Source organism: Acomys minous (assembly GCF_964271855.1).
Source record: "Acomys minous genome assembly, chromosome: 1".
NCBI lineage: Eukaryota > Metazoa > Chordata > Mammalia > Rodentia > Muridae > Acomys > Acomys minous.
Genome location: NC_140483.1, coordinates 170132955 through 170155542, shown reverse-complemented (window position 1 = coordinate 170155542; position 22588 = coordinate 170132955).

The window sequence follows — 22588 nt, the reverse complement described above, 5'->3', positions numbered from 1 at the left end:
TTTGTTCCGGAAGTTGTCTCTTATACCAGTGAGTTCAAGGCTCTTCTCCACTTTTTCTTTTAACAGATTTAGTGTGTCTGGTTTTATGTGGAAGTCTTTTTTTTTTTTTTTGTATTTTTTAATTTAATTAATTTATTCATATTACATCTCTACTGTTATCCCATCATTTGAATCCTCCCATTCCTCCTTCCCTCCCTCTTTCACCCTATTCCCCTCTCCTAGGTCAATAACTGATGGGGATCTCCTCCCATACCATATGGTCATAGGCTATCAATTCTCACCTTGGTAGCCTGCTTATTCTTTCTATGAGTGCCACTAGGACTCCCCAAAAAGGGGAGGTTGTCAAATAAGGGGCACTAGAGTTCATAGAAGAGTCAGTGCCCGCTTTCCACATAACTGTGGAGAATGTCATGTCCATTGGATAGATCAGAGTATGGGCTCGATGTTTACTACATATATTGTCCTTCGTTAGTGCAATAGTTTGAGCAGACCCCTCTGGGCCCCGACCCACCAGTCATGATGTTATTCTTATAGGTTTCTAACAACATCTGAATCCTTCTATTTCCCCACCTCCAATATTTCTCTTAAATAGACACCAAATAGGATGTCCTCACATTTATCCCAATCTCCTGGTAGGTGAAGACTTTCATAGAATATGCTTTTGGGCTAGTGCCCAATTATAAGTGAGTATATACCATGTGAGTCATTCTACTTTTGGCTTAACTCACTCAGGATAATCATTTCTAGTTCCATTCAATTGTCTATAAATTGCAGGACTTCCTTGTTTTTAATAGCTGAGTAGTATGCCATAGTGTAACTGTACCACAGTTTCTTTATCCATTCTTCAACTGAAGGATATTTAGGCTGTTTCCAGGATCTGGCCATTATGAATAAGGCTTCTATAAACAAGGTTCAGCTTAAGTCTTTGTTTTGTGGTAGAACACTTTCTGGGCATTTTCCAAGGAGTGGAATAGCTGGGTCTTGAGGAAGCCCTATTCCCATTTTTCTGAGAAAGCTCCAGATAGATTTCCATAGTGGTTGTACAAGTTTGCATTCCCACCAGCAATGAAGGAGTGTTCCTTTTTCTCCACATCCTCACCAGCATGTGGTGTCACTTGACTTTTTGATCTTAGCCATTCTGGTGGGTGTAAGATGGAATCTCAGAGTTGTTTTGATTTGCATTACTGATGACTAAAGACGTTGAGTATTTCTTTAGGTGTTTCTCAGCCATTCGATATTCCTCTGTTGAGAATTTTCTGTTTAGCTTTGAGCCCCATTTCTCAATAGGGTTATTTAGTTTGGTGGTGTTTAATTTCTTGAGTTCTTTATATAGTTTGGATATTAGACCTTTGTCAGATGTAGGGTTGGTGAAGATCTTTTCCCAGTTTGTAGGCTGTCACTTTGTTCTGTTGACAGTGTCTTCTGTCTTGTAGAAGCTTCTCAGCCTCATGAGGTCCATTTATTTATTGTTGCCATTAAGGCCTGGGCTGTTGGCGTTCTGTTCAGGAAGTTTTCTCCAGTACCAATGTGTTTCAGGTTCTTCCTCACCTTTTCTTCTAACCAATTTAGTGTCTCTGGTTTTATGTTGAGGTCTTCAATCCCTTGGACTTGAGTTTTGTACATGGTGACAAATATGTGTCTACTTGCATTTTTCTACATGTAGACTAGACCAGCACCATTCACTGAATAAGCTATTCTTTTTCCATTGAATAAATTTGCCTGCTTTGTAAAAAATCAAGTTTCTACGAATTCATTTCTGGGTCTTTGATTTGATTCCATTGATCCACCAACCTATTGCTGTGCCACTATCATGCTGTTTTAATTACTATTACTCTAAAGTACAGCTTGAAATCAGGTATGGAAATTCCTCTTGAGGACCATTTATTTCATAGGATTCTTTTAGCTATTCTGTGCTTTTTGTTTTTCCATATGAAGTTGAAAATTGAACTTTCAATGTCTTTAAATATTGTGTAGGTATTATGATAAGGATTACATTGAATCTGTAAATTGATTTTGGTAAGACGGCCATTTTTACAATGTTTATTCTCCTGATTCACAGACAAGGAAGATCTTTGCATCTCCTGATGCCTTCTTTAATCTCTTTCTTCATAGATTTGAATTTTTTTCAAACAAGTCCTTCTCTTGCTTAGTTAGAGTTATTCCTAGATATTTTATATTGCTTGTGGCTATTGTGAAGGGTATAATTTTCCTAATTTCTTCCTGTGCATGATTGTCATTTGTATATAGGAAAGCTACTGACTTTTTAAATATAATTTTGTATCCAACCACTTTGCTGAAGATATTTATCAGCTGTAGGAGTTCTCTGGTGGATATTTGGGGGTCACTTATGTATACTAACTTATCATCTACATATAGGAATAATTTGACTTCCTCTTTTGCCATTTGGATCCCCTTAATCTCCTTTTGTTGTCTTATTGTTCTGGCCAGAAGTTCAAGAAGTATAGTGAAGAGATATGGAGAAAGTGGGCAGCCTTGTCTGCTCCCCGATTTTAGATGAATTTACTTGAGTATCTCTCCATCTAATTTGATGTTGGCTACTGACTTGCTGTACATAGCCTTTATTATTTTTAGTATGTGCCTTGTATCCCCAATCTCTCCAAATCTTTAAACATGGATGGGTGTTGGATTTTGTTAAATGCTTTTTCTGCATCTAAGGAGAAGGACTTGTGTTTTTTTTTTCCTTTCAGTTTGTTTATATGGGGGATTACATTGATGGACTTCTGCATATTAAATATCCCTGCATGCCTTGAATGAAGCTTACCTGGTCATGGTGAATGATATCTTTGATAGTTTCTTGTATTCATTTTGCGAGTATTTTATTGAGTATTTTTGCATTAATGTTCACAAGAGAATTTGGTCTGAAATTCTCTTTTTTTGTTGAGTCTTGTGGGGTTTAGTTAGCAACGTGACTGTGGCCTCATAGAAGTAATTTGGTAATGTTCCACCCATTTGTATATCTTGGAGTAGCTTGAAGAGTGTTGGTATTAGTTCTTATTTAAGGTCTGTTAGAATTCTGCGCTGAAATCATCAGACCATGACTGTTTTTTGTTGGTCAGGGGACTATTAACTACAGCTTCTATTTCTGTAGGAGAAATACTACTATTTAATTTGTTTATCTGATTTTGATTTAATTTTGGCAAGTGGATTCAATCAAGAAAATTGTCCATTTCCCTTTATATTAGGATCTTATGATTCTTTGTATTTCTTCAGTGTCTGTTGTTATGTCTCCCTTTTCATTTCTGACTTCGTTGATTTGAATAGTGTCTCTCTACCTTTTAGTTAGTTTGGCTAGTGGTTTGTCTATCGTGTTGATTTTCTCAAAGAACCAGGGTCTGATTTTGTTGATTATTTTATCTTTGTTTCTAATTTATTGATTTCAGCTCTGAGTTTGATTATTTCCAGACATCTATTCCTCTTGAGTGTTTCTACTTCTTTGTTTCTATGGCTTCCAGGTGTGTTGTTAAGTTGCTTATGTGGAATATTTCCAATTTCTTTATAAAGGCACTTAGTGCTATGAATTTTCCACTTAGCACCACTTTCAAAGTGTCCCACAAATTTTAGTATGTTGTTTCTTCATTTTCATTGAATTTCAAAAAGTCCTTAATTGTGTTGTTTATTTCTTCCCTGGTCCAGGTATCATTAAGTAGAGAGTTGTTTAGTTTCCATGTGTGTGTAGGCTTTTTGTTATTTCTGCTGTTGTTGAAATCCAGCCTTGGAGCATGGTGATCTGATAGGATAAAAGGTATTATTTCAATTTTCTTGTATATGTTGAGGCTTGCTTTGTGACCTACTATATGATCAATTTTGGAGAAGGTTCCAAGGAGTGCTGAGAAGAAGGTATAATCCTTTGTGTTTGGGTGAAAAGTTCTGTAGATATCTGTTAGATCCATTTGATTCATGACATTGGTTAATGATGTTATTTATTGGCTTATTTTCTATTTCAATGACATTCAGTGAAAATGGGTTGTTGTGTCTCCCACTATAAGTGTGTGGAGATTAATGTGTGATTTAAGCTTTTTTAATAGTTCATTTACAAATGTGGGTGCATAGATGTTAAGATGTATTTGGAGCATAGATGTTCAGAATTGTGAAGTCATCTTGGTTGACATAACTTTTGATGAGTATGAAGTGTCCTTCCTCATCTCTTTTGATTAATTTTGGTTGAAAGTCTATTTTATTAGATATAAAAATGGATACAGTAGCTTGGTTCTTGTGATCATTTGCTTGGAATATTTTTTCCAGCCTTTACCCTGAGGTAATGTCTGTCCTGTGGGTGAGATGTGTTTCTTGAATTCAGAAGAATGTTAGGTCTTGTTCATGCATCCATTCAGTTAGTCTGTGTTTTGGACTATTTTGTTGTTTCTGCCAATGGTTATTTATTGTTTCACCCAGTACAGTAGTGTGGCCTGGCACCGGTTGTCTCTTAGGGTTTGCAGGACCTCTGTCTAGGCCCTTCTGGCTTTTATCATCTCTGCTGAGAAATTGGGTGTAATTCTGATTGGTTTGCCACTGTATGGTACTTGGCCTTTTTCTCTTGCTGCTTTTAATATTTTTCTCTTTGTTCTATATATTTTATGTTTTTAATATTATGTGGTGGGAATATTTTCTTTTCTGGTCTATTATATTTGGTGTTCTGTACTCTTGTATGTTTATATGCATCTCCTTCTTTAAATTGGGGAAATTTTCTTCTATGATTTTGTTGGAGATATATTCTGGGTCTTGGACTCAGTTGTCTTCTCTTTCCTCAATGCGTATTATTCATAGCTTTCATTTTTTCATGGTGTTCTTGATTTCTTTCACGTTTTATGTCAGAAATTTTTCAGATTTAGCATTTTCTTTGATGATTGTTTCTAGTTCTACGATTGTATCTTAAAGTCCCAAGATTTGTTGCTCCATTTCTTGGATTCTGTTAGAGGAAGGTTACCTCTGTGTTCCTTGCTTTCTTCTCTAAGGCCTTTTGATCCCATTTTTTCTTCTGTCTGTACCTTTAACACTGTTTTCATTTGCATCTTCAGATTTTGAACTGTTTTATTTATTTCCTTAATCTGGTTGTTTGTATATTCCTGAATTTTTTCCAGTGTCACACTATATGCCTCTTTTATTTCTTCCACCTGTTTAGCAGCATCTTCCTGCATTTGATTATGGATTTTATTCATTTCCTCCATTATCATATTTGTTACTAAGAATTTGACATCATTTTCTTGTATTATGATTATGTTTGAATTCTCAGGGTTCCTTTCTTTGGTATAGCTGGGATCTGGAGATGCCTAGTTGTTTTGTTTTTGTTGTTTGTGTTCTTATGCTCTCCTTTTAGTCATCTTGCCATCTCTGATGTTGGGTGGTAGCTTCTGGTGTCCTTCACTGGTCATTGAGAGTGTATAGTTGGTGAGTGATTATAGGTCACATGTCCTTGCCTGTGGGGATCAGGGAATTCTTCCCTGGAGCTGGCAGGTGACCTGGCTTTGCTCCAGGAGATTTTGTTCTACACCTTAAGCTTCTGGCTGGGTCAGCAGAGGTAGCCTTGTGCCTGATTCCATTCACACTACTGAGCATACTCTGACCAATTGTGTTGGGTGCTGCTATTTAATTTTCTGTACTGATTCCTTGGGGCAGTTAAGCCTCTCCAAAGTGTGTGGGAGACCCTGCTAGGCTGTGAGGACTGGCCATGCCAGGTTTTAACTTCCCAATTGTCCAGGCCCAGAGCACTGTGGCCTACAGTCAGATTCCTGCCTGGACCAGTGTAGCTAGTGCACCTTTGGCTGTTCAGTCCCACTGAGTTGTAGCCACTATTCATACCCCCTTCCAGACTCCCTCAGGGCTGTTTAGCTTCTCCCAAAAGCGTGGGAGTCCCTTCCATGCCTTGGGGACTTGCCACGCCAGGTTCTATCACCCCATCTTTTGAGCTTGGTCCATTGAGGCTGGCTGCCTGGCTCTGACCTGGGCCTGCTAAAACAGTATGTGCTATGCCTTGGGACAATGTTCACCTCCACTTGGGCTTCCCTGCAGCCTCTGATACTCTCTGTGGACTGGTGTGGGGCAGACGGGTGTATCCAAGGACAGATTCATCTGTTTCTCTGAGACTTCCCGAGGCCAGGAGCTCTGGTGGTCCACCATCCCACACACTGCATTTGGGCTGTAGTGGCTGGCTGCAGTCTACCAGTGAGTTCCTTTCCAAAGTCTGGGGAATGGGTTCAGGTCCTCCGTGTGCTGTTGTTTGACCCAAGGCCAGGTACACATGTGGTCTGCACTATGCAGAACCCTACTCACCTAGCGTTCTCCAGTTCTTGCAGTCTGTGGCTCTCATTCCAGTCCCTGGTCTCTGTGCGGTAGATCAGATACAGTGCATGATAGGCACCACCATCTTGGAACTCCCCTATATGGAAGTCTTTAATCCACTTGGTCTTGAGTTTTTTGCAGGATGTTAAATATGGATCTATTTGCATTTTCTATGTGTAGACATCCAGTTAGATCAGCACCATTTGGTAAAGATGCTTTCTTTTTTTATTGTATGGTTTTAGCTTGTCAAAGTTGAAGTGTCTATATGTGTCTGGATTTATTCCTAGGTCTTAGATTTTATTCCCTTGATCAACCATCATATTTCCATGTCAGTATAATGCTGTTTTAATTACTGCTGCTCTATAGTTCAGCTTGAAATCAGGGATGGAAATTCCTCTGGAATATCATTTAGTGTATATCATTGTTTTAGTTATTATCTTTTTTTCCATATGAAGTTGAATTGATCTTTCTATGTCTGTAAAGGACTGTGTAGGTATTTTGATACCTATTGCATGGAATATAGACTGCTTTTGGTAAGGTGGCCATTTTTTACTATGTTGATCCTCCCAATCCACTATCAATGGAGAACTTTTCATCTTGTAATTTTTTTAATTTATTTTTTTATGAAACTTCAATTTTTTCATACAAGTCTTTCACTTACTTCGTTAGAGTTACACCAAGATATTTTATATTATTTGTAGCTATTGTGAAGGATGCTGTTTCCCTAATTTATTTCTCATCCTATTTTTCACTTGTATACAGGAGGACTACTGATTTTTTTTTAAATTAATCTTGTACTCTGACACTTTGCTGAAGGTGTTTATCAGTTGTAGGAGTTTTCTAGTGAAATCTTTGTAGTAAAATATGTATACTACATAATCTGTGAGTAGAGATACTTTTGCTTTCTTTTTATTGTGGATACACTTGATCTCTTTCTGTTGTCTTATTGCTCTAACTAGAACTTCAAGTACTATATTAGAGAGCTATTTAGAGAGTGGGCAGCTTTGTCTTTTACCTGATTTTAGTGTACTTTCTTTGAGTTCCTCTCCATTTGATTTTATGTTGGCCATTTGCTAGCTCTGTATAGCCTCTATTATGTTTAGATATATGCTTTATATTCCTGATCTCTCCAACACTTTAAACTTGAACTGTTGTAATTTTCAAATGCTTTTTCTGCATCTAATGAGATAGTCATGTCATTTTGTTTTGTTTTGTTTTTTCAGTTTGTTTATATGGTGGATTACAGTGACAAATTTCCATATATTGAAACACTCCTGCATGTGTGAAATGAAGCTTATTTGATCATGGTGAATGATATTTTTGATGTATTCTTGGATCCAGTTTGTATTCTATTGATTATTTTTGCATCAATGTTCATAAGATAAATTGGTGTGAAATACTCTTTCTTTGTTGGATCTTTGTCTGGCTTTGATATCAACCTGATGGTGGCCTTATAGAATGAGTTTAATAATGCTAGAAGAGTATTGATATTAACTCTTCTGTGAATGTCTGGTACAATTTTGCACTGAAACCATCTGGCCCTGGGATTTTTTTGTTGGGACACTTGATAACTGCTTTTTTTCCCCTAAGGATATATAGTACTATTTATTTTGTTTACCTGATCTTGATTCATCTTCATAAGTAGAACCTTTCAAGAAAATTGTCCATTTCATTTCAATTTTCAAATTTTGTTGCATATACAATTTTGAAGTAAGATCTAATGATTCTTTAGATTTCCTTGATATCTGTTGTTATGTTTCCCTTTTCATTTCTGATTTTGTTGATTTGGATAGTGTCTAGCTATATATTAGTTAGTTTTGTGAAGGCTTTGTCTATTTTGTTCATTTTCTCCAAGTACCATCTTTTGGTTCTCTTGATTCTTTGAATTATTCCACTTGCTTCTAATTCATTGATTTCAGCCCTCTACTCCTCTTCTGTATTTCTGCTTCTTTTTTCTTCTAGGACTTCCATGTTTGATGTTAACTTGCTAGTATTGGTACTCTCCAATTTTTAAAATGAAGATTCTTAGTGTTATCAATTTTGTTAATACTGCTTTCATTGTATCTGATTAGTTTGGGTATGTTGGGTCTTCAATTTCATTGAATTTTTGGAAGTCTTTACTTTCTTTCTTTATTCTCTGACCCAGTGGTCATTGAGTATGGCATTGTTCAGTTTCCATGAGTTTGTATGTATTTTTATGTTGTTACAGTTGTTGTTGAATTCCAGCTTTAATCTGTGGCTGTCTGATAAGATACCCGGTGTTATTTCACTCTTCATATATTTGTTGACCCTTGCTTTGTGACTGAGTATATGGTCAATTTTGGAGAAGGCTCTGTGAGGTGATGAGAAAAAGACATATATCTTTGTGTGATTGGGTGAAATGTTCTGTAAATATGTTATGTTCATTTGATTAATGATATCTATTTGTTTCATTATTTCTCCATTTACTTTCTGTCTCAATGATCTGTCCATTAGTAATAATGGGGTATTGATGTCTCTCACAATTAACATGTGGGGATCAATGTGTGATTTAAGCTTTAGTCATATTTCTGTGATAATTATAGGTGCCTTTGTGTTTGGATCATAGATGTTCAGAATTGAATCATATTCTTGGTATATTTTTTCCTTAATGAATATAAAATGTTGTTCCCCATCTCTTTTTCTTAATTTTGGTTGAATTTCTACTTTACTAGATACTAGAATGGGAATTCCAGCTTGCTTCTTGGGTCCATTTGCTTGGAATATGTTTTTGTTTTACATTTTTAATTATTTTGTATATACATTTATCTTATTACACATACATACAGCAAGAAGACCAATGAAACAATCAGGAATTATAAAAATGTTACATTTAAAATATTTTGACTATTTGAATTTGGCAATCTTGAAGAAAATATTTAAGGCAGGGAAAGCAAATCCTCTATAGTTTCTGGCTCACAAATATGTCTGTCAGAAATACTGGACTAGAAAGCTGAAGAAGATGCTCCAACATTATAGAGAGCTATGGGTGACTGTTCAGGCAGCTAACTGTCTCAGTCATTTTCTTTTTTCATTTTGGAAGCTGCTAATCTATACTTCCAGTTTACTCATGTAATTAATGTTTTATTTCTTCTCAAGTCTTTGATGGGGTTGAAGACAAGATAGTTTAGTTTTACAATTAAGCCTGGTTGCTTAGGGGTTAAGATGTTTGTAGGTCTTGATAGATGTTTTAAGTTGATCAAGAAGAGATATAATAGGTATTGATTTTCATTCAAAATTTTAGACTCAAGATATGATTACATTTTCCAGCCCTTTACTCTGATGTAATGTCTATATTTATTGCTGAGATGTGTTTTCTGTATGCAGCAGAGTGATCAGTCCTTTTTTTGGATCCATTCTGTTAGCTTGTGTCTTTTTATGAGGGAGTTGAGGGCACTGATACTGAGAGATACTAATGCCCTGTTGTTAATTCCTGTTATTCTGATGTTGGTGGTGGCAGTGTGTGTGTGTGTGTGTGTGTGTGTGTGTGTGTGTACATGTGTGTGTCTGTGTGTATTTCCCTCCTTTTGGTTTTGCTGATGTGGGGTTATTTATATCCTGTATTTTCCTGAATGTAGTTAACCTTTTTGGGTTGGATTTTCCTGCCAGTATCTTCTATAGGGCTTGTTTTTCATAAGGTACTGTTTAAATTTGGTTTTATCATGGAATATCTTGTTTTATCCATCTATGGTTATTGAATGATTTGCTGGGTATAATAGTCTTGATTGACATCTGTGGTCTCTTTGTGTTTGCATGACATCTGTCCAGGCTCTTCCAGTGTTCATAGTCTCTGTGGAAAATTCAGGTGTAATTCTGATAGGTGTCTTTATATGTGACTAGGACATTTTCCTTTGCAGGTCTTACTATTCTTTCTTTGTTCTGTAGGTTTAGTGCTTTGATTATTAGGTAGAGGAAGGGTTTTCTTTTCTGGTCCAATGTGCTTGGTTTTCTGTAAGTTTCTTGTGCGTTTTAGGTTTCTATTCTTTAGATTGAGCAAGTTTTCAATGACATTCTTGAAAACGTATCCTAGGAGTCTTACCTTTCTTCCTTCCTATTATTCCTATGTTTATTCTTTGCGTAGTTTACTAGATTTCTTGGATGTTTTGTGTCAATAACTTTTTAGATTTAACAGCTTTTGATTGATGTGTTAATTTTGTCACTAGTATCTTCTACACCTAAGATCCTTTTTTCTATCTCTTATATTCTGTTTGTGATTCTTGTGTCTGCAATTTTGATCTCTTCACTAGGTTTTCCATGTCCAGGATTACCTCATATTGTTTTCTTTATTGCTTCTATTTTCATTTTGGTATATTTAAGAGTTTTATTCATTTTCTTCTCCTATTTGATTGTATGTTCCTTTATTTCTTTAAGGTATTTATTCGATTCATTCACCTCTTTGATTGTATATTCCTGTATCCATTTGAGGGATTTTGTTTCATCCTTTAATGTCCCTATCATTTTCAAAACCTTACAGTTAAGATCATTTTCTAGAGCTGCAGATATGCTTGTAGCACCCAGGCTTGCTTTGGTAGGATAGCTGGTTTCTAATAGTGTCATATATCCTTGGGTTATTTTGTTTGTTGGTTTTCAATTTATTGAGTTCCTTATATATTTTGGATATTAGCCTTCAGTTGGATATAGGGTTGGTGAAGATATTTTCCTACTCTGTAGACTGCTATTTCATCCTTTGCCTTACGGAAGCATTTGAGTTTCATGATGTTCCATGAGTTAATTGTTAATATTAGAGCCTGAGCTGTTGTTTTCTTCAGGAAGTTGTCTCCTGTAGCAATTACTCCAAGGCTACTCTTCACTTTCTCTTGTACTATATTTAGTTTATCTCCTGTTATGTTGATGTCTTTGATCTACTTGGACTTGAGTTTTGTGCAGGAGTATGGGCTTTCCACATGTAGACATCCAGTTAGACCAGTATTATTTGTTGAAGATGACTCCTTTTTTTTTTTTCCATTGTGTGATTTTGCCCTCTGTCAAAAATAAAGTGGATATAGGTGTGTGGGTTTATTTCTGAGTCTTTGATTCAATTCCATTGATCAGCCTGGCTAATTTTTAATACTATTGCTCTGTATGTAGTACAGCTGGAAACCATGAATCATGATACTACCAGAATTTCTTTTATTGTACAGAATTATGTTAGCTATCCTGTTTCTTTTTAATATGAAGTTGAGAATAGCTATTTCAAGGTTTGTAAGAATTGTGCTTGAATTTTGATGAGATTTACATAAAATTTGTAGATTGCTTTTGCTAAGATGGTCATTTTTAATATGTTAATCCTATTGATCTATGAACATGGGAGATCTGTCTTTTTTTCTGATATCTTCTTCAATATATTTCTTCAGAGACTTAAAAGTTCTTTTCATACATGCCTTTCAATTGCTTGGTTAGAGTTACATCAAGATATTTTATATTATTTGTGGCTATTATGAAGAGTGTTGTTTCCTTAATTTCCTGTGGTTTGTTTTTGTTTCTGTTTTGTTTGCTATTGGTTTTTTGAAAGAGGTTGTCTCTGTGTGGCTTTGGCTGTCCTGGACTCATTTTATAGGCCAGGTTGGTCTACAACTCAGATATCCACCTGCCTTTAGCTCCCAGAGTGCTAGCATTGCAGCTGTACTCCACTGTACTCGGATGCCTAATTTCTTTGTCAGCCCATTTGTTGTTTGTACAAATGACGGCTACTGTATCTTTGAGCTAATTTTGTACCCAGCTATTATGCTGAAGATGTTTATCAGCTGTAAGGGGTTCCCTGATAGAATTATCGGGAACATAATATCATATCATCTATGAATTGTGATAATTTGACTTCTTCCTTTCTAATTTCCATCCCTTTCATCTCCTTTAGTTGTCTTATCGTTCTAGATAGATCTTCATCTACTATATTAAATTAACACAGAGAAAGTGGGCAGCCTTGTGTTGTCACTGATTTTAGTGGAATTTCTTTATGTTTCTTTGCAGTTAACTTGATGTTGGCTATTGGATCGCTGTATACTGCCTTTACTATGTTTAGATGTGGTTTTTTGGTCTCTCACCCAAGACTTTTAACATGAAAGTGCTGTTGGATTTTGTCAAAGGCTTTTCAAGCATCTAATAAGATGATCATGTGCCTTTTCTTTCAGTTTATTTATATATGGTGGATTTTTTGATGGATGTTCATATATTTAATCAACACTGCATCTATGGAATAAAATCTATTTTATCATGGTGGATGATATTTTTGATGTGTTCCTGGACTTGGTTGTTTGAATATTTTGACCTCAATGTTCATAGTAATTTTAATATATATAAAACCTTAAAAATCAACATATATATGAGCTTTGATTTTAGTCTTTCCTATTTTTTTCAATGATGTATATTGAAGTCAAGAATTCTAATGTGTTCTCTTACTGAGGTCTAATCTCATTTTATTGCCTAGATCCATATTTTAGTATATTGTCACTTTACTTATCCCAAAAAGTTATATTTCTTAGCAAAAAAAATTTGGTTGTGAACCTCACCTTTAACTGTTGAACCAACTCTCAATCCCTTAGTAAACAATTCTAAGAGATGACTTTTCTGTAAGTGAAAAGTTTATACATTTCACCTTTATTTTGGAAACTTATTTTGTGCATTTTCACTAACTCTCTTCTCTTCTGTTGTAAGAATGTGTCTCTGTGGTCATGCCTTTCTTTTATAGTTTCTGTCAGAGGGGTGTGAAAGGATATCTTTAATAATTTTCATTTTTATATATTTTTCTCTTTGATACATTTTTAAATTATGAACATTATTTTCTTTTTATTGTATTGTATTTTGATTATATTTTATATGTCTTGTTTTTAATCATTGGGAGATATGTATCTATAAAAGTATACTTTTGTTTAATATAGAAATTTAAGAACTATCATTTCATAAATATTTCACTTCTATATTACTTCCCTCATTTCCAAATTTGTAACTATGCTTTAAAACTTCATGAAGCTTTCCCACATCTAGGTGTTGAACTTCATCATTTAAAATTTTTTCCTTCCATGCATGGTGGTGCATCTCTTTAATCTCAGCCCTTGTGAGACAAAGATATGTGGATCTCTGGGAGTTTGAGGCATGCAGATTTCTGTGAGATTCAGGGCAACCAGTTCTACAAAGTGAGTTCCAGGGTAGCCAGGGATTTTACACAGTGAAAACCTTCCTTGAACTACTTCTTTTAGGCCGATGCTTCTGTTTTAGTTATTTCTGTTAATATAATATCAACGACATTTTGTCTATATTTCATTGTCTAATGTACTGTTAATCCATGTAAACCAGGTGTCACCATGGATATTATAGTTTTATCTCTTGCAAAGCCACTTAGATCACACACACACACACACACACACACACACACACACACACACACACACAGAGAGAGAGAGAGAGAGAGAGAGAGAGAGAGAGAGAGAGAGAGAGAGAGAGAGAGACCCATATCGTTTCTTAAAATTTGGACTATAGAATAAGATCATAACTCTATCTAAGATATTTTCTGTTTTTTCTAACATATGTGATTGTTCTGTTTGTTTCAATTTGTTAGAACCCAAGCTTCCTTGTATATGTTTGAAAGACTGGTTACTTTGTATAGGTAATCTACTCTAGGAATTCTATTTCTATGGGTCTTGAGTATTAGTAAAATCCTATAGAAAACTTTTAGTTTTGTTGTGAATACAGTTTCGGCTAAAAGGACTTATCTTCTCAGTCCTGATATTTTGATATATCAGACAATTTCCAAGTACTATGCCTTCTAGGTAAACAGAAGGCCAGGCCCCATGTGGTATGTTCCCTGAGGCCCGGCAAACATTTCTAGTCTTGATGGTGAGAATTAACCCTGTTCTTGGCTGTGTTCCTGCTCCTGTGGGCACATGTATCTCTATTCTCTAATAGGTTGAGATGACTTCCCCTGGCCGGTGAATTTCCTAATTCTTGCTCAATGTCATTTTTTATGCTGAGGTGTACTGATCTCCAATGACCTTTATGTTCAGTTTATTTTTCAGGATTCTTACTTGAGGGATAGACATTTTGGCTTTGGTGGATTAGAGGTCCCACTTCCCCTCCTCACCTCATTCACCTTGTGTTCTCTGTGTGTAATCCAGGCAACCCTCTCACAGTGATAACCTAAGAGAATAATAGTAAAACCTCTGATACCTTATTCCACATGTCTTAAGAGCTATTCATTATTATATTCTAGTATTATTAAAGACTGGAATTACAAATAATATATATATGCTGCATGTTTCAGCTGGTTTAAGCATAAAGTAAGCACAATATTATTATTAAACCTTGAGAGAAGCTAGAATTCTATAAAAATGTTTTAACTAATTTTTAATGTAAGTTTAAAACATAAAAATACTCATTCTGACATTTTGAATTTTCATAATGAATTAAAGAAAATTTTATCCATGCTATAAAATGTATCTAATAAGTTTGGGGTTAGTTTATCCTGCTTTCCTTTTCTAACATTCATGGATATATGCAAAGGTTTAGACAAAGGATAAAAAAAAATGACATTAGGCAAAGTATTTAATATTACATCACAAGACATTTAAAAATTATTTAAAAGATTATACATGATTTAGTCAGCATGCTGATAATCATAATCAATTATTGATTGAATTAATGATGTTTTGCTATTGGGAACATTTTTGTTTGTCTGTTTATTTGTTTGGCAACACGGTTTCTCTGTGTAACAGCCCTGGCTGTCCTTGAATTCACTTTGTAGAACAGGCTATCCTCGACCTCACAGTGAACCTCTCCCTCTGCCTCCCAAATGCTGGGATTAGAGGCATGTACCAGTGTTGCCTGCATCAGTTATGATATTTTAAAACTGAGCAAATGTCACTGACATTTATTGCTCAGAGTCAAGTAAAAATGAGGTACATGAAGAATCCAAATATACCTAGGTCTCATATAAGTCAGTTACATCTAAATATAGGGTATGTTGTATGATACACAATATTTTACGTTATTGCTTGATGAAACTTAAGAAATTCAATAATTCATTTTTCAGGCACACTTTTATGAGCACACTCTGAAAAAACAATGTTAAAAAAGCAATTAGAGCCAGGTGTGATGGTGTACACTTTAAATCCCAGCATTCAGAAGGTAAAAGCAAGATGATTTCTTGGAGTTTGAAGCCAGATCTACATAGTGAGCTCCAGTCTAGCCAGGGGTACATGATTGGACTATATGTCAAAAAAATCAATTATTAAGAATTTAATTATTAAGATAAAATTGCTGACTCTACCTTTGTTAAGGCTGTATATTAATAATATTCCATGCCTTGCCTGAAAGCTTCTAATGGAACTCATTGATCTGGTTTGAAATACACAGACTTCACTGAACCATTGTGTTTTCCAAAGGGTTCTTTGTAGTTCTCACTAGCATGGCAAATAGAAATATGTTACATTTTGAGAAAAGTGCTTAATGTTTAGTGTATCTTTATTCATGCTGATGAAATCAAATTTTTGTACATGACAGATCAAGCTGAGAACTCTCATATAACACTTACTACTTTCTCACCTCACATAGATGTTTCATGAATATGGAATATTTTCATTTTGTTAAGTCATTATATTAATTGATTTTACAACAATACCTATCTGACTTTAACTATAAAAGAATCCCATCTTCTAAATATGTAATTTCATCATGGATAAAGTGACAGCATTATTATGCAGAAGTTGGAATAAAGCTATAATTAGTAAAAGTTAGGGATCAAGATTTTTACATTGAATGGCAAACGTAATTACAATTGTTTTTATTTGCTTTTGTATGGAGAAAATGGCTGAGAAATTTACATTGTGCCTGGAATCTTTATTCACACTTCCCTAGTATTTTATGGTAACATATGTGATCTCATGACATTATTTATATTGTCAGTGAAAGATGCAGCTGCCATGTATCTATCACAGTTTTCTGCTAAGTGTTGGGACATTAATCATGGTTGTTAATTGAGAAAGTGAAGATGTTATCACTCCAGAGAGAGGTCTTGTTTCCCTGGGAATGCAATATTAGCATTAGTCATTTTACCAAGTTGGCTTTTACTTGGCTGTACACAGCATAAAACTTTATTTTCAATGCTTTAAAGAGAGCTTATTTATTTTTATACATAGCGCAAAGTTTTCTATTAATTAATTTCAGTATACATAATTGCGTGTAGATAAGATCTCTGTGATGCTAATTGGCCATTATAATTCCATCAGAATTCTGTCATTAAAAGCTGAGACATGGTTTGAGATAGAAAGAATACAAATAAAAACACATAGGTTTGAGGAACAGCTGGACTTTTTTATCAGAGATATTTTAGAATCTCTTACCTTCGCTCACTTCTTAAACATACATTCTGCTGTCTATAGTAGTGTTACATGTCTAATTTCAAATGAAGCAGTGTTGGAAATACTTTTGTATTAGCGAGTCATCTTGACTTCACTGTCACCTAAGGAAGAATTTGTAGAAAGACATTTTTATGTTCATGTCTATGAAAATGCATTAACTTCCTCTATTAACTAAGATACTGTTCCAAACGTTAACACTTTAAGTATAACTAATTCAATGTATTAAATAGTTTTTATAATTTATATCAAATAGAATTCAATGTAACATCAATGTAAATTTTCATCAAGTGATATGCTAATTCTTTTAGAGTTGTGGTAAAAAAAAAAAACAACAAAAGCTTCTTCAGGAACTTGCCACCTTTGCCAATATGTTCCAGGCTCTTCCCCACTTTTTCTTTTAACAGATTTAGTGTCTCTGGTTTTATGTTGAGGCCTCTAATCCACTTGGACTTGAGTTTTGTGCATGGTGATAAATATAGGTCTACTTGCATTTTTGGTGCCCCATATTTGTCCACTTATCCTTCATGGGGAGGCCTGGTGGCAGTCAGAGAAAGAATAAGCAAGCTACCAAAATGAGATTTGATAGTCTATAACTATATTGGTGGGGGGGGAGGTACCCTTCTGTCACAGACCTAGGGGAGGGGATTAGGATGAAAATAGGAGAGAGAGAGGGAAGAACAGAAGAATACAAATGAGGGGAATACTACTGAGATGTAATCTGAATAAATAAATTAATTAAAAAAATAAATTTAAGAAAAAGCTTCTTGTCTTCTTTACATGACCATTTATTTTGTTTATTGGAGGAACAGCGTGCACCATCTTTGGGGTTTTCACACTGAGTCACAAAAAAATCATAAACATATTTCAAGGAGACCTATTTCATGTCTTCCTGCAAGATAACATAGCTTCATGAGCTTTCCTGGGATCTCTGATGCTCCCAGTCTCCAAGTTGTACTTCTTCACTGAGGAAACTTTCTTCTGATTCAGATAGTAGCTAACACTAGTTATTTACTTCACACTTTCCCTGGGGTCAAACTTCTATAGATATATATTTAGTGTACTTTGGATTTATCAGTTGCCCCAACCTGCGGGGTTCGACTAAAACACAAGAGGGAGGTCACCTGTTGAGAAATGCAAGACACAAGGAAGTACAACAAGTCTGTTTGATCAAGCTCTCAACTTTATTTGTCAGGCAGCAGTTTTTATAATTCAGAAGGCAGGGAAGCATATCGCTTTAGCAACGCAGTTGCGGGTTTTTCTCAAAACATAGGGAATTCCAGGCAGGGTCATAATATTCTGCCACACAGGGTATCTTGCTTTGTCTTCATCTAGCTTTAGTCCAACTGTTGACTCACAACAGGGTTGCTCCATCCCTATCTGTCTTTGGCTGCTAACTCACAACAGGGTCAGCTAGTTTCTAGTGAAAGGCATGCTCTGGGAAAGACAGACTTAAAGGTGCAGACTTGGACAAGAGGGCTGAACATTGGCCGTATGGCCTATCATCCCCAACAATCAGCATCTGAATAAAAGGTAATTTATGTACATCTGCAAACCCATGTAGTAAATCAGCTGAACAATTAACACATTAGATACCAGAAAGAAAACAAAACATGTGACCATTAAGACATGGTCTACTGAGAGCAAGAAATATACAAATAACTTAAACAAACATATAGCTTTTTGTTGTGATATTTTATATATTACAATAATAAGAGTTAGTTTAATTTACTTATTTGCTTGGGTTCTGGATTGCTTTATAAGAAATAACATCTTCATCTCATGTTTATTAAAATAATTTTATATACCATATTTTTGAAGTGGTTCAAACATGAGTGAATATGTTCTCTGAAGTTTTGGCAGCTGGGCAAGAGTCAGAGATCTAATAATTTAAGGATATGAAAGTTTTCATAGATGTACAAGAGAATCCTAAGCTTCTATGAGACTAAGGAAACTATTATCTTCCTGAGTGTGAAAAACATATGACAGAAGCTATGTAAGAGAGAACAGAGATTTTCAGTTCACCATTGCAAATAATTCTATCCACAGTTGCTTTGACATAGCTTTGGGTCACAATATCATGGTGAAGGAATCATGTGGAGAGAGACAGAAAGACAGATTTTCCTCATGATAAATGGGAGGCAGAACTGAAAATTACGAGTAGGTGTAAGGAATAAAATGTCAAGGTACAGATAGTCTATTTCCTCCAAATATACCTCAATTCTTGCAGTTATCATCACCTTCTACACTTATTCACTATTGGGGACTAAGTCTTCAAAACATAAGCCTTGGAGTTAGAAGTTATTTCATATCTAATACACAGTTTCTAAATTCATTTGACTTTTTTCCTGTTTTTGTATGTATTAGTAATTTGGTTTGAATATCATTAATTCCTACTCAGACTTATGTGGCAGAGGATTCTCCAGTGTGGCAACAGAAAGAGTTCAAGGGATCATAAAAAAAATGCTTAATTAACTGGGGTTAGACTTCTGTAAAGAGAAAAATATGAGACCCAAATGAAATTGATAAGTTATCCCAAGAGCTAACCATTATATTAAGTCAGTTATTTCTTCTGTCTCTTGTGTCTTATTTCACATCTATGTTATAATAAATAGCTCTCAGAAGAAGGTAACAAATATTAGTGCCATTATTTGGGATATCCAAAACTATGAGCTAAGATATATTTTCTTTAAAAGGACCTCTTCTCAAATACTTTATTACAGCAATGGAAAATGTTATAGATAAGACAAAAAGAGAGATTAAATTTTATATGATAAGACATTCAGTGTTGAATGATAGGATAAGATTATTGTGGTGAGAAGATGCTTACATAAAAACATTACTAGCATTTCCATTCCTGTGGTAAAATACCATGAACAATAACAACGTGAGCATAAGGGAAAAGGGTTTATTTCAGCTTACAACTTTTTTATCATAACTCTCACTGAGGGAAATGAGGGTATGAACCAAAGGCAGGACCCTGGAAGGTAGAACTGGACCTTATTACTGGCTTGTTCTCAAATGCCTTAGTGAACCTACTTTCCTACAGTGTGTGACACCTTGCCCACAGTTGACACCACTCTCAGTGGGCTGACTCCTCCCACAGCAATCATTTTTCACAAAAATGCCCAACATACTTATCTATAGACCAATATTATAGAAACATTTTCTTAATTGTGGTTCTATCATCCTTGATTAGTCTAGTTTGTTGCTAGTATTGACAGAACTCTAGTCAGAACAACTGACCCCTTGACACATAAGTACGTTACAGCTAAACTATAATCTTTCCTTTCTTGGTTATCTTGATATTAACATGATAATACAAAACACCCCAACTTTTAGAATTCTGACAGTCTTTAATGTTCAGTTACTTTTAAAATATCAAAAATCTATTTCCAAGTTCAAAGTCTCTCTTAAATTCCAAAGGCTCTAAGAAATTCCAAATTTCTATAAAATTACTAAAGCTCTCTAAAATATACCATGTTTCTAAAATTAAAATAAAATTTTGTAAAATTACAAAGTTTATAAAAATTATTAAGTGTTAGTGACTCTGAGATGAGGGCATCCAGCTCAGCCCTGACCAGCAGAATAGCAGAGACTGTCATCCTTGTGAGTGGCTTGGCTTTGGATTCCAGAAAGCCAATGTCTGTATTTCTAGGATGAGAGGAGACATTCCCAGAGCAAGCCTATAGCCAACCTCAAATTAACGGGAAAAAAAAACCCTTAAATCAATTTCACTGAAGTCAAGAATAAAACAAAGCTGCCCTCTCTCTCTCTCTCTCTCTCTCTCTCTCTCTCTCTCTCTCTCTGTATATATATATATATATATATATATATATATATATATATATATATATATATATGTATTCACTATAGTACTTGAAGTCCGAGCCAGAGCAATAATACAAATAAAGGAGATCTAGAAAGTAGAAATTGGAAAGGAGAAAGTCAAAGTATTGCTATTCACAGATGATATGATTCTTTCCAAAAGTAACACCCCCCCAAAAATGTACCAAAGAACTCTTAGAGCTGCTAAACACTTTCAGCAAAGTAGCTGGATGCAAAAGTTAACTAAAAAATCAGCAGTTCTTCTGTATACAAACAACTAGTGGGCTGAGAAAAAAAAATTAGGATGAAAACACCCTTCAAAATAGCCACAAAAATATAAAGTATCTTGGTGTAACTCTAACAAAGCAAGTGAAAGACTTGAATGACAAATATTTCAAGTCTCTGAAGAAAGAAACTGAAGAAGACATTAGAATATGTAAAGACCTCCCATGCTGGTAGTTAGCAAGAATAAACATAGTAACAATGGCCACCTTATCAAAAACAATCTATGGATTCAATGCTATTCCCATAAAAATACCAATACAGTTTTTATAGACCTGAAAATAGCAATTCACAACTTCATATGGAAAAATAAAAATAAAACAGGATAGCGAAAATAATCATGTACAATAAAAGAAGTTCTGCAGGTATCTCTAACCCTGATTTCAAGGTATACTACAGATAAATATTAATAAAAGTACATGATATTGGCATAGAAATAGGCTGGCTTTCAGTGGAAGCAAATCAAAGTCCCAGAAAAAAAAACTGACACACCTAAGTATACTTGGTTTTAAACACGAATCTAAAGCCCAACAATGGAAAAAGTAAAACATCTTCCAAAAATGATGCTAGTCTAATTGGATATCTACATATAGAAAAATGCAAGTAGATCCATATCTATCATCCTGCACAAATCTCAAGTCCACATGGTTCAAAAACCTTAACATAATACTGGACACACTAAACATATTAGGAGAGAAAGTGGGTGAGGATCCTGCAACTCATTGGCACATGAGACAACTTCCTGAACAGAACACCCAAAGCTCAGGCTCTAACATCAGCAATTGATAAATGGGATGCCTGAAAACTGTAAAGTTACTGTAAGGCAAATGGCAGTGTCAATAGAATGAAATGGCATTCTAAAGACTGGGAAAAGATCTTCAACAATCATAGATATGACAAAAGGAACTGATACATGTATGATAATTTTATATTTTGATGATTTACTAACCTGGTTATCAAATATAAAATTATTCTGGTGTAGTCCCTAGAATCCTCATAATGTAGCTTTATGTTTAGACTAATTTTTTTGTTACCATTTGCATGGATTTACTTTATGTTGTCTATTGCTGTAGATAAGTTTGGAGTAGCATATTGAATAAGAGACATAAAATGTTTCTTAGATTATTTTATTTTTAAAATCCCATTTAGTGTAATGTTCCCTCTAACTGCTGCACACAGCATTTGTTAGCATGAAAGATGTTCATTTTATTACTAATTGCATCAGGGCCTTTTCAAGCAAGTATATGTATGGCCTTTGACAAAATGCCTTTATCCATTGAGCTGATCAAATGATTTCTGTCCTAAAAAGCGGTTTGTGCAATGTAGAACATTTATTTCCTTATTTATTTATTTATTTTCATTTGTTAGGTCACATGTGCCTTTGCAGAGTGAATTAATATTTGCTGTGGTATGCAATCTTTAAATATTGTCTTTTTTATTTTTTCGTCTCATGATAATTCTTCTTACTTGTGTTCTTATAACTTCAACGTGTTTTGTCCGTTCATAATAGTCCATTAAGTATTTATTGCAAGCTGGGTGTTTTATGGCAACTTTTGTTTGTGCTTATTTTGAAACATTTTTATTTTATTGTTAATTTAGAAATGTACTATTGCTGAATATAACAATCTTGGTTTGCAGTTATTGACTTTCAGAGTTTATAATATAGATTTATGTGCTTTTGTGGTTTGTAACACTACAGAGTAGAGATCTAAAATTATTGAGATGTGGTTGTATCTATGTGTTGTCACTTTAAACACTGGTTTTAATTCAATTTGAACCACTTACCTTTAAATGTCCAATTGTTTTTTCTTTTTCTA